This window comes from Hemiscyllium ocellatum, chromosome 22, assembly GCF_020745735.1.
Source record: "Hemiscyllium ocellatum isolate sHemOce1 chromosome 22, sHemOce1.pat.X.cur, whole genome shotgun sequence".
Lineage (NCBI taxonomy): Eukaryota > Metazoa > Chordata > Chondrichthyes > Orectolobiformes > Hemiscylliidae > Hemiscyllium > Hemiscyllium ocellatum.
The window spans coordinates 19,320,233-19,330,344 of record NC_083422.1 but is presented as its reverse complement, the minus strand read 5'-3'; positions in this window follow the sequence as shown (position 1 = coordinate 19,330,344).

The window sequence follows — 10,112 nt, the reverse complement described above, 5'->3', positions numbered from 1 at the left end:
TTTGTGTGTGTGTCAACACAATTCTGGATCTTGGAATATGCCAGTCAGGAAAATCTGAGGTCAACCCTTTACAATGGAAGTCCAGAAAGTTTCAGCCAGACCAAAATGTGTTGATAGAGGCTGCAATAGAGGCTTGCTTCTGTGTATCTCTGGGAACAGTCTGTAGAGTAGTCCTGTGTTGTGGAGCTGCTTTGGATGATCCTTGACTTAAACGGTTGTATCTCTCGACGTATCAGCTGGTTCCCTCATCAGAAAATGATGGCTTGTGGTGGTTTAACCTGAGGGTCACCATCCCTCTGGCAAGGGGAGAGGTTGAGTAGGAGAATCCTTCATGGTGACCTCAGCTGGTGTAGGAATTGAATGCACACTGTTGACATCACTCTGCTTACTGACTCCCTTACAACATACAGCACTTGGTGTGGATACAGTGCCCAAACTGTTGATATAAAATGGCTTGCTGACCATCAATATAACTACTTAGGCTGGTTGTATACAGTTTTTTTTTTGAAGGCAAAAAAGAAAATCAGAACATTTGGCAACTGATGATATGCTTCCATGTTGAATCCTCCCAACTACTGACAGAGGAAGTCTTTGAGAACTCAGTAATGTGGCACACTGTCCCACAACTACTCCCAATGTATTTCTTTTTATGCTGTAACCCTTCATGGGCTAATTGTTTTACTACTTGCATCTGATTTTTCACTCTGTCCTTTGTTTCTGTGTCCCACAACCTTGACTCGGTCTCTCCAAAGTTCCCGTTTTCTCATCATTCCAACCACACATACCTTGGCTTGGGTTCCACTCTCTGGACATGTCTCTTGAACGGATAAGCAATAGAACACTGTTCCTTTGCCACTGATTTGTCTTTTTCAAAATCCCTTCAAAATTTAAAATCGGGATGGCATTGTGGCAGTGTTTAGCATTGCTGCCTCAGTGCCAGGGACCAGGCTCAATTCCAACGTTGGGTGACTGTGGCATTTGCACACTCTCCCCTGTCTGCACGGTTTTACTCTGGGTTCTCTGGTTTCCTCCCACAGTCCAGGTAGATAGGCCATTGCAAATAATGTCCAGGGAACAGTTGGCTAGGTGAATTGGCCACAGTTAATGCGGGGTCATGGGGACTGGGTGGGATGTTCTTCAGAGGGTTGATGTAGACGTGCTGGACTGATTGGCCTTTTTCTGTACTGTAGGGATTCAATGATTCATTACAGCAATGCATGTTTCTTCCTGTGTTTAATTGAACTATTCTGTGCTATTTGAGATTTCTTTTGAACTTTTTTAGAAAAGTAAGATACAAAAATCTATCATGTTTATTAAATTTTAAAAATTAATGAAGTTTGAAACTCAGTGGATATGAAGACCTCACAAATCTCTTCTGAAGGGTCTGTTTCCATGCTGTACATCTCTATGACTCTATAATCAAATAATTATTTGAATTTTAAGAATTACCAAAGATAAAAGCGTTAATACTGAAACCTTTACAGAATTCTCAAAATCAAACAAATATAAAAGTAAAAATAGTGATGCTATTTTTACATACTTTGGGTTGCTTTCTGGGTATTAAGTGATACAGAAAGACAGTGAACCTTGTGACCTGCTTCATTTGACTGTATTTTAATTCTTCACATACGTTTATCATTACATTTTAAAACCACGCAAATTCATTTTCAAGTTGCATTCCCAATCCAAAAGCTAATAATATTAGTAGGGACTAACTTCCCTTTTGTCTCAAAAGTTCCTACATCAAGACTAAGAACTTTTCTTAATAGTACAAGTAAGTTTGCAACAAGTTGAATATTGAGTTTCAAATGAATTGTCCACAGTTTATTTGATGTCTTTCTTTTGAACTATGCTGAAGTGGCATGTGTCCTTGTACTGTCAAAGGCTCTGGAATGATTAAGGTTGCATGAATGGCTCCCTAAAAGAGCTTCTAAAATTATTAAAAATAGATCAACTGCAGAGAAGGCTAAAATTAGTCAGCATGTATGATTTTAAACATAAAAGTTAGTTTTGAAGAGCTAAGGCCTTGAATCACACTTGGAATGGTTTCTGGTACTACAAGCAGGAAGGAGAGGGGTTGGCTTTTAGTAAGTAATAGGTGTGAAATCTTTAATGTGCTAACCACTGCCTCTTGTTGCCTACAATACAATCTAAATCCATAAAAGACCATCTGTATGTTTTGACCATCAATAACTCTGGCCCTGCTACTGCTCAGTGGTTAGCACTGCTGCCTCACAGCGCCAGGGACCCGGGTTTGATTCCACCGTAGGGCAAATGTGCAAACACTCGCCCAAAGTCCAAAGATGTGCAGGTGAGGTGAATTGGTCGTGCTAAATTGCCCATAGAGTTAGGTGCACTGATCTGGGTGTACAAAGTTAAAAATCACACAACACCAGGTTATAGTCCAACAGGTTTAATGGGAAGCACTAGCTTTCGGAGCGATGCTCCTTAGTCAAATCATGGTCTGGGTGGGTCACTCTTCGGAGGATCGGTATGGACTCGTTGGGTCGAAGGGCCTGTTTCCAGACTGGAGGGAATTTAATCTGATCTAAAGAAACTGATGGTAATAATTGTTGTTTGCAGATTATTATTTCACTGAATCGTTAGTCCCTACTGGGCTTTCTCTCCTTCCAACTCCATTTTGATTTAGCCCCTTGTCCCCCATCACATTTGATGGTCTAAATTGCCCTTAGTGGACTTTGCTGTAAATTATTCAGTCAGAAACATGGGTGATTTACTGGTGGTGGTGGTTAATAGATTTCTTTTTTAAAAATGGTTAGTGATATCAGAAAGTAGTGGTGTGTGAGAGTACTTTGGATGTAAATATATAACAATCCAGGCGGCTCTCTGCAACAGTAGACTTGAATATAAGAGGATGGTTTCGTTTTTCTCAAAAAGAAAACCTCTGGCGGTATTGCCAAAATAAAAAAAGGTCTTGTTTTGCTTCAGTAAACAAGCTTTACAATGTTTCAATAACAAGAAGAATGGCGTAAACGTATCTGCCTCAGTGTAGGTTCAGAAACCAGTCTAGCACCGTGTGTGTGTGTGTGTGTGGGGCCTGAAGGTTTGATAAGTGTCTGCAGGAAAGAAATGTCTCCGCAAAAAACAACACTATAACAGAGTGCTCTCCCCCCACTAATCCCTGGCGGCTGTTTGTTTTCTGTGCTGTGCTCGGATGGTATCGGCTCATGTCCGGTAATTCTCGAGAGAACCTGCGAAAGCCGAGGAGAGAGCGCGCATTCCCAAACCGGCCGCAGATTGGGGAAAGCGGAATGGCCCGGCCGCTATTTTGACCCAAAGATGAAACAAGCCGACCTTTAATTGGTGCTGAAGGAAAATCCCAGAGAGAGAGAGAAGCAGGGGAGGATCGAATCCGTTGCATTTCTCCCCAGCCACGGGAGAGCACTTCTGTTGTAAAATAAACCTTTCTTTCCGAGTGGATTAGACTGAAAATACCCAGATTTCTCCGGTTGACAGAGGGCGGTATTACTTGGGTTTTTTGGTTAAAAAGGAAAAAGGCTGAAAAAAAACTACAGATACTGGAACATTTTTATAGAATCCCTACAGTAGGGAAACAGGCCCTTCGGCCCAACAAGTCCAATTCCCCCTCCCCTATACTTAGGCCTGACTAACCTAGATATCCTTGAACACTGTGGGTAGTTTAGCCTGGCCAATTCACCTGACCTGCCCCATCTTTGTGATTGTAAAGGAAGGCCACGCAGCCACGGGGAGAATGTGGAATCGAACCTAGGACCCCGGGGCTGTGAGGCGGCAGTGCTAACCACTGATTCCTTTTAAATACAATGTCTTGTGTTGTTGATAATAAAGTCTATTTGATCAGATTTTTAAAAACGAGTCGGTGTATCGTGATTTTTTTTTTAAAAAAGGAAAGCGTGCCGTTTCCATTCGGTTGTTCATAGGTATCTCTGTAGTTGGGGTTTGATGTGGATTCCTGGGGGAAGGGATGCTCAAGGAGGGAGCCTCCGCCGTTGTAACGAATTCACTTGAGTCCAGTTCTCCTGCCGCACCGGGAGAGGGTTGTGTGCGGATCCCGGTATTTATTAAAGCTGGAAATGAGTTACACGCGCAGTTCCCTCAGATGTAAGGACTCGGAAGTTTATGCACTGAAGGTATGCGGGGGCGACTTGGCCAACACGCACATGCCCAGGACTCTCCTCGGCTGGGAGACTGAATGGGAACCGGGCAAGCGTCTCGGATAAGGCTGGCAGCTCCAGGATATGACATTTCTGTGCGACCGAGGACAAAGGTAACACCGTGCACGGCCAACCCGGGATGTAAGCGGATGGTACATTCGTGTTTAAACCTGCATCTGTGACCAATTGATCCCGTTATGTTTGCTGTGTGTGGCGGATCTGACCAAGCGGGCTCGGATGTTACCGTGAATATTCCCTGCTGGCTGTTTAATTAAACAGCTTTGAGAAAATGGTCACGATGTTTCAGCGAGAGACAGCCAAAGACTGACAAAGTGTGCCGTTAGCCGCAATACACAAAACTGGTCAGGATGGAAATTCAGAAACAATATAATTCAAAGTCCTTAGGTTTCTATAAAAAAGATGAATTTCAGTTCCCCTGGACAAGTTTTATTCTAACTTTAAAAATACTATTTAATACAAGGCCTGTTAATTACTGTTGCTATGTGGAGTTAACTGCATTTGAGGGGAAAGCGCACAGCAAAAAATAAACATATCCAATGTTAATAATTCCGCCAGCTCATGTCCTGTGCCGTGTCTGTATGTTCCATGAACCGTTTAAAAAGGCGTGGGACTCCCTGCAAGGGGATTGACTCTATTTGAAGGCAGGACATCGGCTTAGCTATTTTCGAAGAATGATAACTGATTCAATTGATTTTTAATTGCTTTGATTTGGAAAAGCCAGAAAATCCAGAAAACGATTTATCAGGAGGGCTTTCTGGAGGTGAGCCGAGACTTAAAGAATAAAAAAAACCCCTCATCTCCAGAGGGTCTCGGGGCTTTTCCTTCTGCTAAAGGGACAGTTTCGAACTGGCAGGTGTCTTCAATATCCAGCCGGGGCTAAATGATAAGGTACACCTGGACCTGAAGGCCATTCCATTCAAGGACATTGCTGATCAGTTTATCAAAGTGAAACTGGGTTCCCCTGATGAGGATGTTCACAGTACAGAACAGAACCTGAACCATCGACATTGGCTCGGCGGAATCTGTACCCTGCCTCTGATTTGGGATGTGTCAAGTTCTGTTTATTTCTAGGAAATAAAGTTGATTTTGAAACGTCTCAGCGTCTGCAAGCCATAAAAATAACAGTAACTAGCAGGCTTTCTGCTTTAAGTAGCGTTTTAAGGATTTAGAAGCATAAGAGGCGCACAGTTGGTGGTCTAGGATTGTTTTAAAGACAACCCCCATTGCGGATAATTAAATCCCAAACTACTCCAACCACTGCCTGGGAGAGAGCAAACAAATACGGGCAAGAGGAACTATGTTACAAGGTGAAAATAATGATGTGGTGAAAAGGAAATCTGCAACTAAGTAGGGAATGTGGCAGCGAGCAACCAGGGCCCGGCCAGAACTGGGACTGTCACCTCCCAGTCACTGCAATCAACAGCAAGGCCCTGAATCTCATTGATTCACTAACACCACAACAAGAACCTGCCAACAGCAACAGAAACACAAAAACATACCGGAAGCAGCTTAACATTAGGATTTTGAAGTTTATAAAAATGAGTAAAGTAATAATGTAGTTTGTTCTGGAGATTGTTTCTGTTGGTCAATATTTTAACACCTGCCGCCACAGTATTGCCCGGTCCTTATGTGCAGTTCATTCCCACAACGAGTCGGGTGTGTGCGGGGGGGTGTGGTAGGGTGTGTCTGTGGGGGGGGGGTGAGGGGAGTGTGTCTGTGGGGGGGGGTGAGGGGAGTGTGTCTGTGGGAGGGGTGAGGGGAGTGTGTCTGTGGGGGGGGTGAGGGGAGTTTGTGTGTGGGGGGTGAGGGGGTGTGTGCGTGGGGGGTGAGGGGTGTGTGTGGGGGGAGTGAGGGGTGTGTGTATGTGGAGGGTGAGGGGTGTGTGTGGGGGGGGTGAGGGGTGTGTGTGGGGGGGGTGATGGGTGTGTGTGTGGGGGGGGGTGGGCGGTATGGGGGAGTGAGGGTGGGGAGTGAAGCGTGAGGGGTGGGCGGTGAGGGGTGTAGGGGAGTGAGGGGTTGGGGTGGGGAGTGAGGGGTGGGCGGTGGGTGGGGGGTGTGAGGGGTGTGTGTATGTGGGGGTGAGGGGGGGTGAAGGGTGTGTTTGGGGGGAGTGAGGGGTGTGTGTGGGGGGGTGAAGGGTGTGTGCGGGGGGTGAGGGGTGTGTGTGTGGGGGGGGTGAGGGGTGTGCGTGTGGGGGGGTGAGGGGTGTGCGTGGGGGGGTGAGGGGTGTGTGTGGTGGGGGTGAGGGTTGTGCACGTGGGGGAGTGAAGGGGGTGTGTGGGGGGGTGAAGGGTGTGTGTGGTGGGGGTGAGGGTTGTGCACGTGGGGGGAGTGAAGGGGGTGTGTGGGGGGGTGAAGGGTGTGTGCGGGGGGTGAGGGGTGTGTGCGTGGGGGGTGAGGGGTGTGTGTGGGGGGGTGAGGGGTGTGCGTGTGGGGGGTGAGGGGTGTGCGTGTGGGGGGGTGAAGGGTGTGTGCGGGGGGTGAGGGGTGTGTGCGTGGGGGGTGAGAGGTGTGTGTGGGGGGGTGAGGGGTGTGCGTGTGGGGGGTGAGGGGTGTGCGTGTGGGGGGGTGAAGGGTGTGTGTGGGGGGAGTGAGGGGTGTATGTGGGGGGAGTGAGGGGTGTGTGCGGGGGGGGTGAGGGGTGTGTGCGGGGGGGTGAGGGGTGTGCGCATGGGGAGTGAGGGTTGTGCGCGTGGGGGGATTGAGGGGAGTGTGCGTGGGGGGGTGAAGGGTGTGTGTGTGGGGGGTGAGGGGTGTGTGTGTGGGGGGTGAGGGGTGTGTGCGGGGGGTGAGGGGTGTGTGCGGGGGGGTGATGGGTGTGTGTGGGGGTGGGGGTGGGCGTTATGGGGGAGTGAGGGGTGGGGAGTGAGGGGTGAGGGGTGAGGGGTGGGGAGTGAAGCGTGAGGGGTGGGCGGTGAGGGATGTAGGGGAGTGAGGGGTTAGGGTAGGGAGTGAGGGGTGAGGCGTGGGTTGTGGGTGTGGGGTGGGGGGTGTGGGGGGTGAGGCGTGTGAGGGGTGTGAGGGTGAAGGGTGGGGGATGGAGGTGGGGGGTGAGGGGTGTGTGAGGGATGAGTGGTGTGTGTGTGTGGGGGGTGAGGGGTGTGTGTGTGGGGGGGTGAGGGGTGGGGAGTGAGGTGGGGGGGTGAGGGGTGGGGATGGAGTTGGGGGGTGAGTGGTGTGTGTGGGGGGGTGAGGGGTGCGTGTGTGGGGGGGTGAGGGGTGTGTGTGTGGGGGGGTGAGGGGTGTGTGTGTGGGGGGGTGAGGGGTGTGTGCGTGGGGGGTGAGGGGTGTGTGCGTGAGGGGTGAGGGGTGGGGAGTGAGGGTGGGGAGTGAGACGTGGGGGTGGGGGGTGAGGGGTGTGTGGGGGGTGAAGGGTGTGTGTGTGGGGGGGGTGGGGGGTGGTGTTGGGGATTGAGGGGTGGGGAGTGATGGGTGAGGGGAGGGGAGTGAGGGTGGGGAGTGAGGTGTGAGGGGTTGGGGTGGGGAGTGAGGGGTGGGCAGTGGGTGTGGGGTGGGGGTGGAGGGGGGTGAAGGGTGTGGGTGGGGGGTGAAGGATGTGAGGGGTGGGGTTGGGGTGAGTGGTGTGGATGGGGGTGAAGAGTGTGGGGGGTAAGCAGCGGGGGTAAGCAGCGGGGGTGAGGATGTAGGGTTGAGGGGGGTGAGGGGTGTTGGTGGGGGTTTGAGGGGTGTGGGGGGAGGGGGGTGAGGGGTGTGGGGTGGTGAGAGGTGTGGGGGGGGTGGGGGTGGGGTGGAGGGTGAGGGGTGTTGCGGGTGAGGTGTGTGGGTGGTGAGGGGTGTTGGGGGTGAGGGGTGTGAGGGGTGGAGGTGGGTGGGTGGGGGGTGAGGGGTGTGGGTGGGGTTGGAGGTGGGGGGTGAGGGGTGTGGGAGGTGAGGCGTGTGAGGGGTGTGGGGGGTGAGGGGTGTGGGGGATGAGGCGTGTGAGGGGTGTGAGGCTGAGGGGTGGGGAATGGAGGTGGGGGTGTGAGGGGTGGGGGGTGAGGGGGGTGGGTGAGGGGTGGGGGATGGAGGAGGGATGAGGGGGTGAGGGGAGCGGGGTGAGGAGTGCAGGGGTGGGGGGTGGTGGGGGATGAGGGGTGTGGGGGGGTGAGGGTTGGGGGTGGGGTGCGGAGGGTGAGGGGTGGGGGATGTGAGGAGGGTGGGGTGGGTGGGGGGTATGAGGGGTGTGGAGGTTGAGGGTATGAAGGGTGGGGTGGATGGGGGGTGTGAGGGGTGTGGAGGGTGGGGGTGTGTGAGGGGTGGGGTTGTGAGAGGGTGAGGGGTGGGGTGGTGGAGTGGAGAGGGGTGGGGTGGTGAGGGGTGTGTGTGGGGGGTGAGGGGTGTGGGGGATGTGTGTGTGGGGGGGTTGATGGGTGTGTGTGTGGGGGGGGTTATGGGTGTGTGTGTGGGGGGGGTTATGGGTGTGTGTGTGGGGGGGGGTTATGGGTGTGTGTGTGGGGGGGTTATGGGTGTGTGTGGGGGGGGTTATGGGTGTGTGTGGGGGGGGGGGGTTATGGGTGTGTGTGTGGGGGGGGTTATGGGTGTGTGTGTGGGGGGGGTTGATGGGTGTGTGTGTGGGGGGGTTGATGGGTGTGTGTGTGTGGGGGGGTTGATGGGTGTGTGTGTGTGGGAGGGTTGATGGGTGTGTGTGTGTGGGGGGGTTGATGGGTGTGTGTGTGTGGGAGGGTTGATGGGTGTGTGTGTGGGAGGGTTGATGTGTGTGTGTGTGGGAGGGTTGATGGGTGTGTGTGGGGGGGCTGATGGGTGTGTGTGTGGGGGGGTTGATGGGTGTGTGTCAGGGGGTTGATGGGTGTGTGTGGGGGGGGTGATGGGTGTGTGTTGTGAGGGGTGGGGGTGGGGTGTGTGGGGTGGATTGTGAGGGGTGTGGGTGATGAGGGGTGAGGTGTGGGGAGTGAGAGGTGTCAGGTGAGGGGTGTGAGGAATGTGGGATGTGGGGGGTGAAGGGTGTGGGGGGGTGAGGGGTGTGCGGTGTAAGGAGTGGGAGATGTGGAGGGTGAGGGGTGGGGGTGAGGGGTGGGGGAGTGAGGGGTGGTGGGTGAGGGGGTTGAGAGGTGGGGGTGGTGGGTGAGGGGGTTGAGAGGTGTGGGGTGAGGGGTGGTGGGTGAGGGGGGTGAGGTGTGAGGGGTGGTGGGTGAGAGGGGAATGGGGAGTGTGAGGGGTGAGGGGTGAGGGAAGTGGAAGGGTGAGGGGTGGTGGGGGTTTGGGGTGGTGGGGGGTGAAGTTTGAGGGGTAGTGGGGATGAGGGGTCGTGGGGGGTGAGGGATGTGGGGGAAGGGGGGGTGAGGGATGTCGGGGGTGGGGAGGTGAGGGGTGCTGGGTGAGGGGGTGAGGTTGTGGGGGGAGGGGTGTGGGGAGTGTGAGGGGTGAGGGTGTGGGGGGAGGGGTGTGGGGAGTGTGAGTGGTGAGGGGTGGTGGGGGGTGAGGGGTGGTGTGGGGTGAGGGGTGGTGGGGGTTTGGGGTGGTGGGTGGTGAAGGGTAAGGGGTGGTGGGGGGTGAGGGATGTAGGGGGTGAAGGGTGAGGTGTGGTGAGGGGTGGTGGGGGTGAGGGATGTGGGGGGTGAAGGATGAGGGGTGGTGGGGGGTGAGGGATGTGGGGGGGTGAGGGGTGGTCGGGGGTGGGGGGGTGAGGGATGTGGGGGGGTGAGGGGTGGTGGGGGGTGGGGGGGGGGGGGTGAGGGGGGGTGGGGGGAGGGGTGGTGGGGGGTGGGGGGTGAGGGATGTGGGAGTGTGGGGGGTGAGGAGTGATGGGGGTGAGGGGTGGTGGTGGGGGGTGAGGGATGTGGGGGTGAGGCGTGTGGGTGGGTGGTGGAGGTGGAGGGTGATGCGTGTGAGGGGTGTGAGGGGTGAGGGTGGTGAGGGGTGGGTGGTATGAGTGGTGTGGGGGGTGTGAGGGGTGTGGGTGTGGAATGAGGGGTGGGG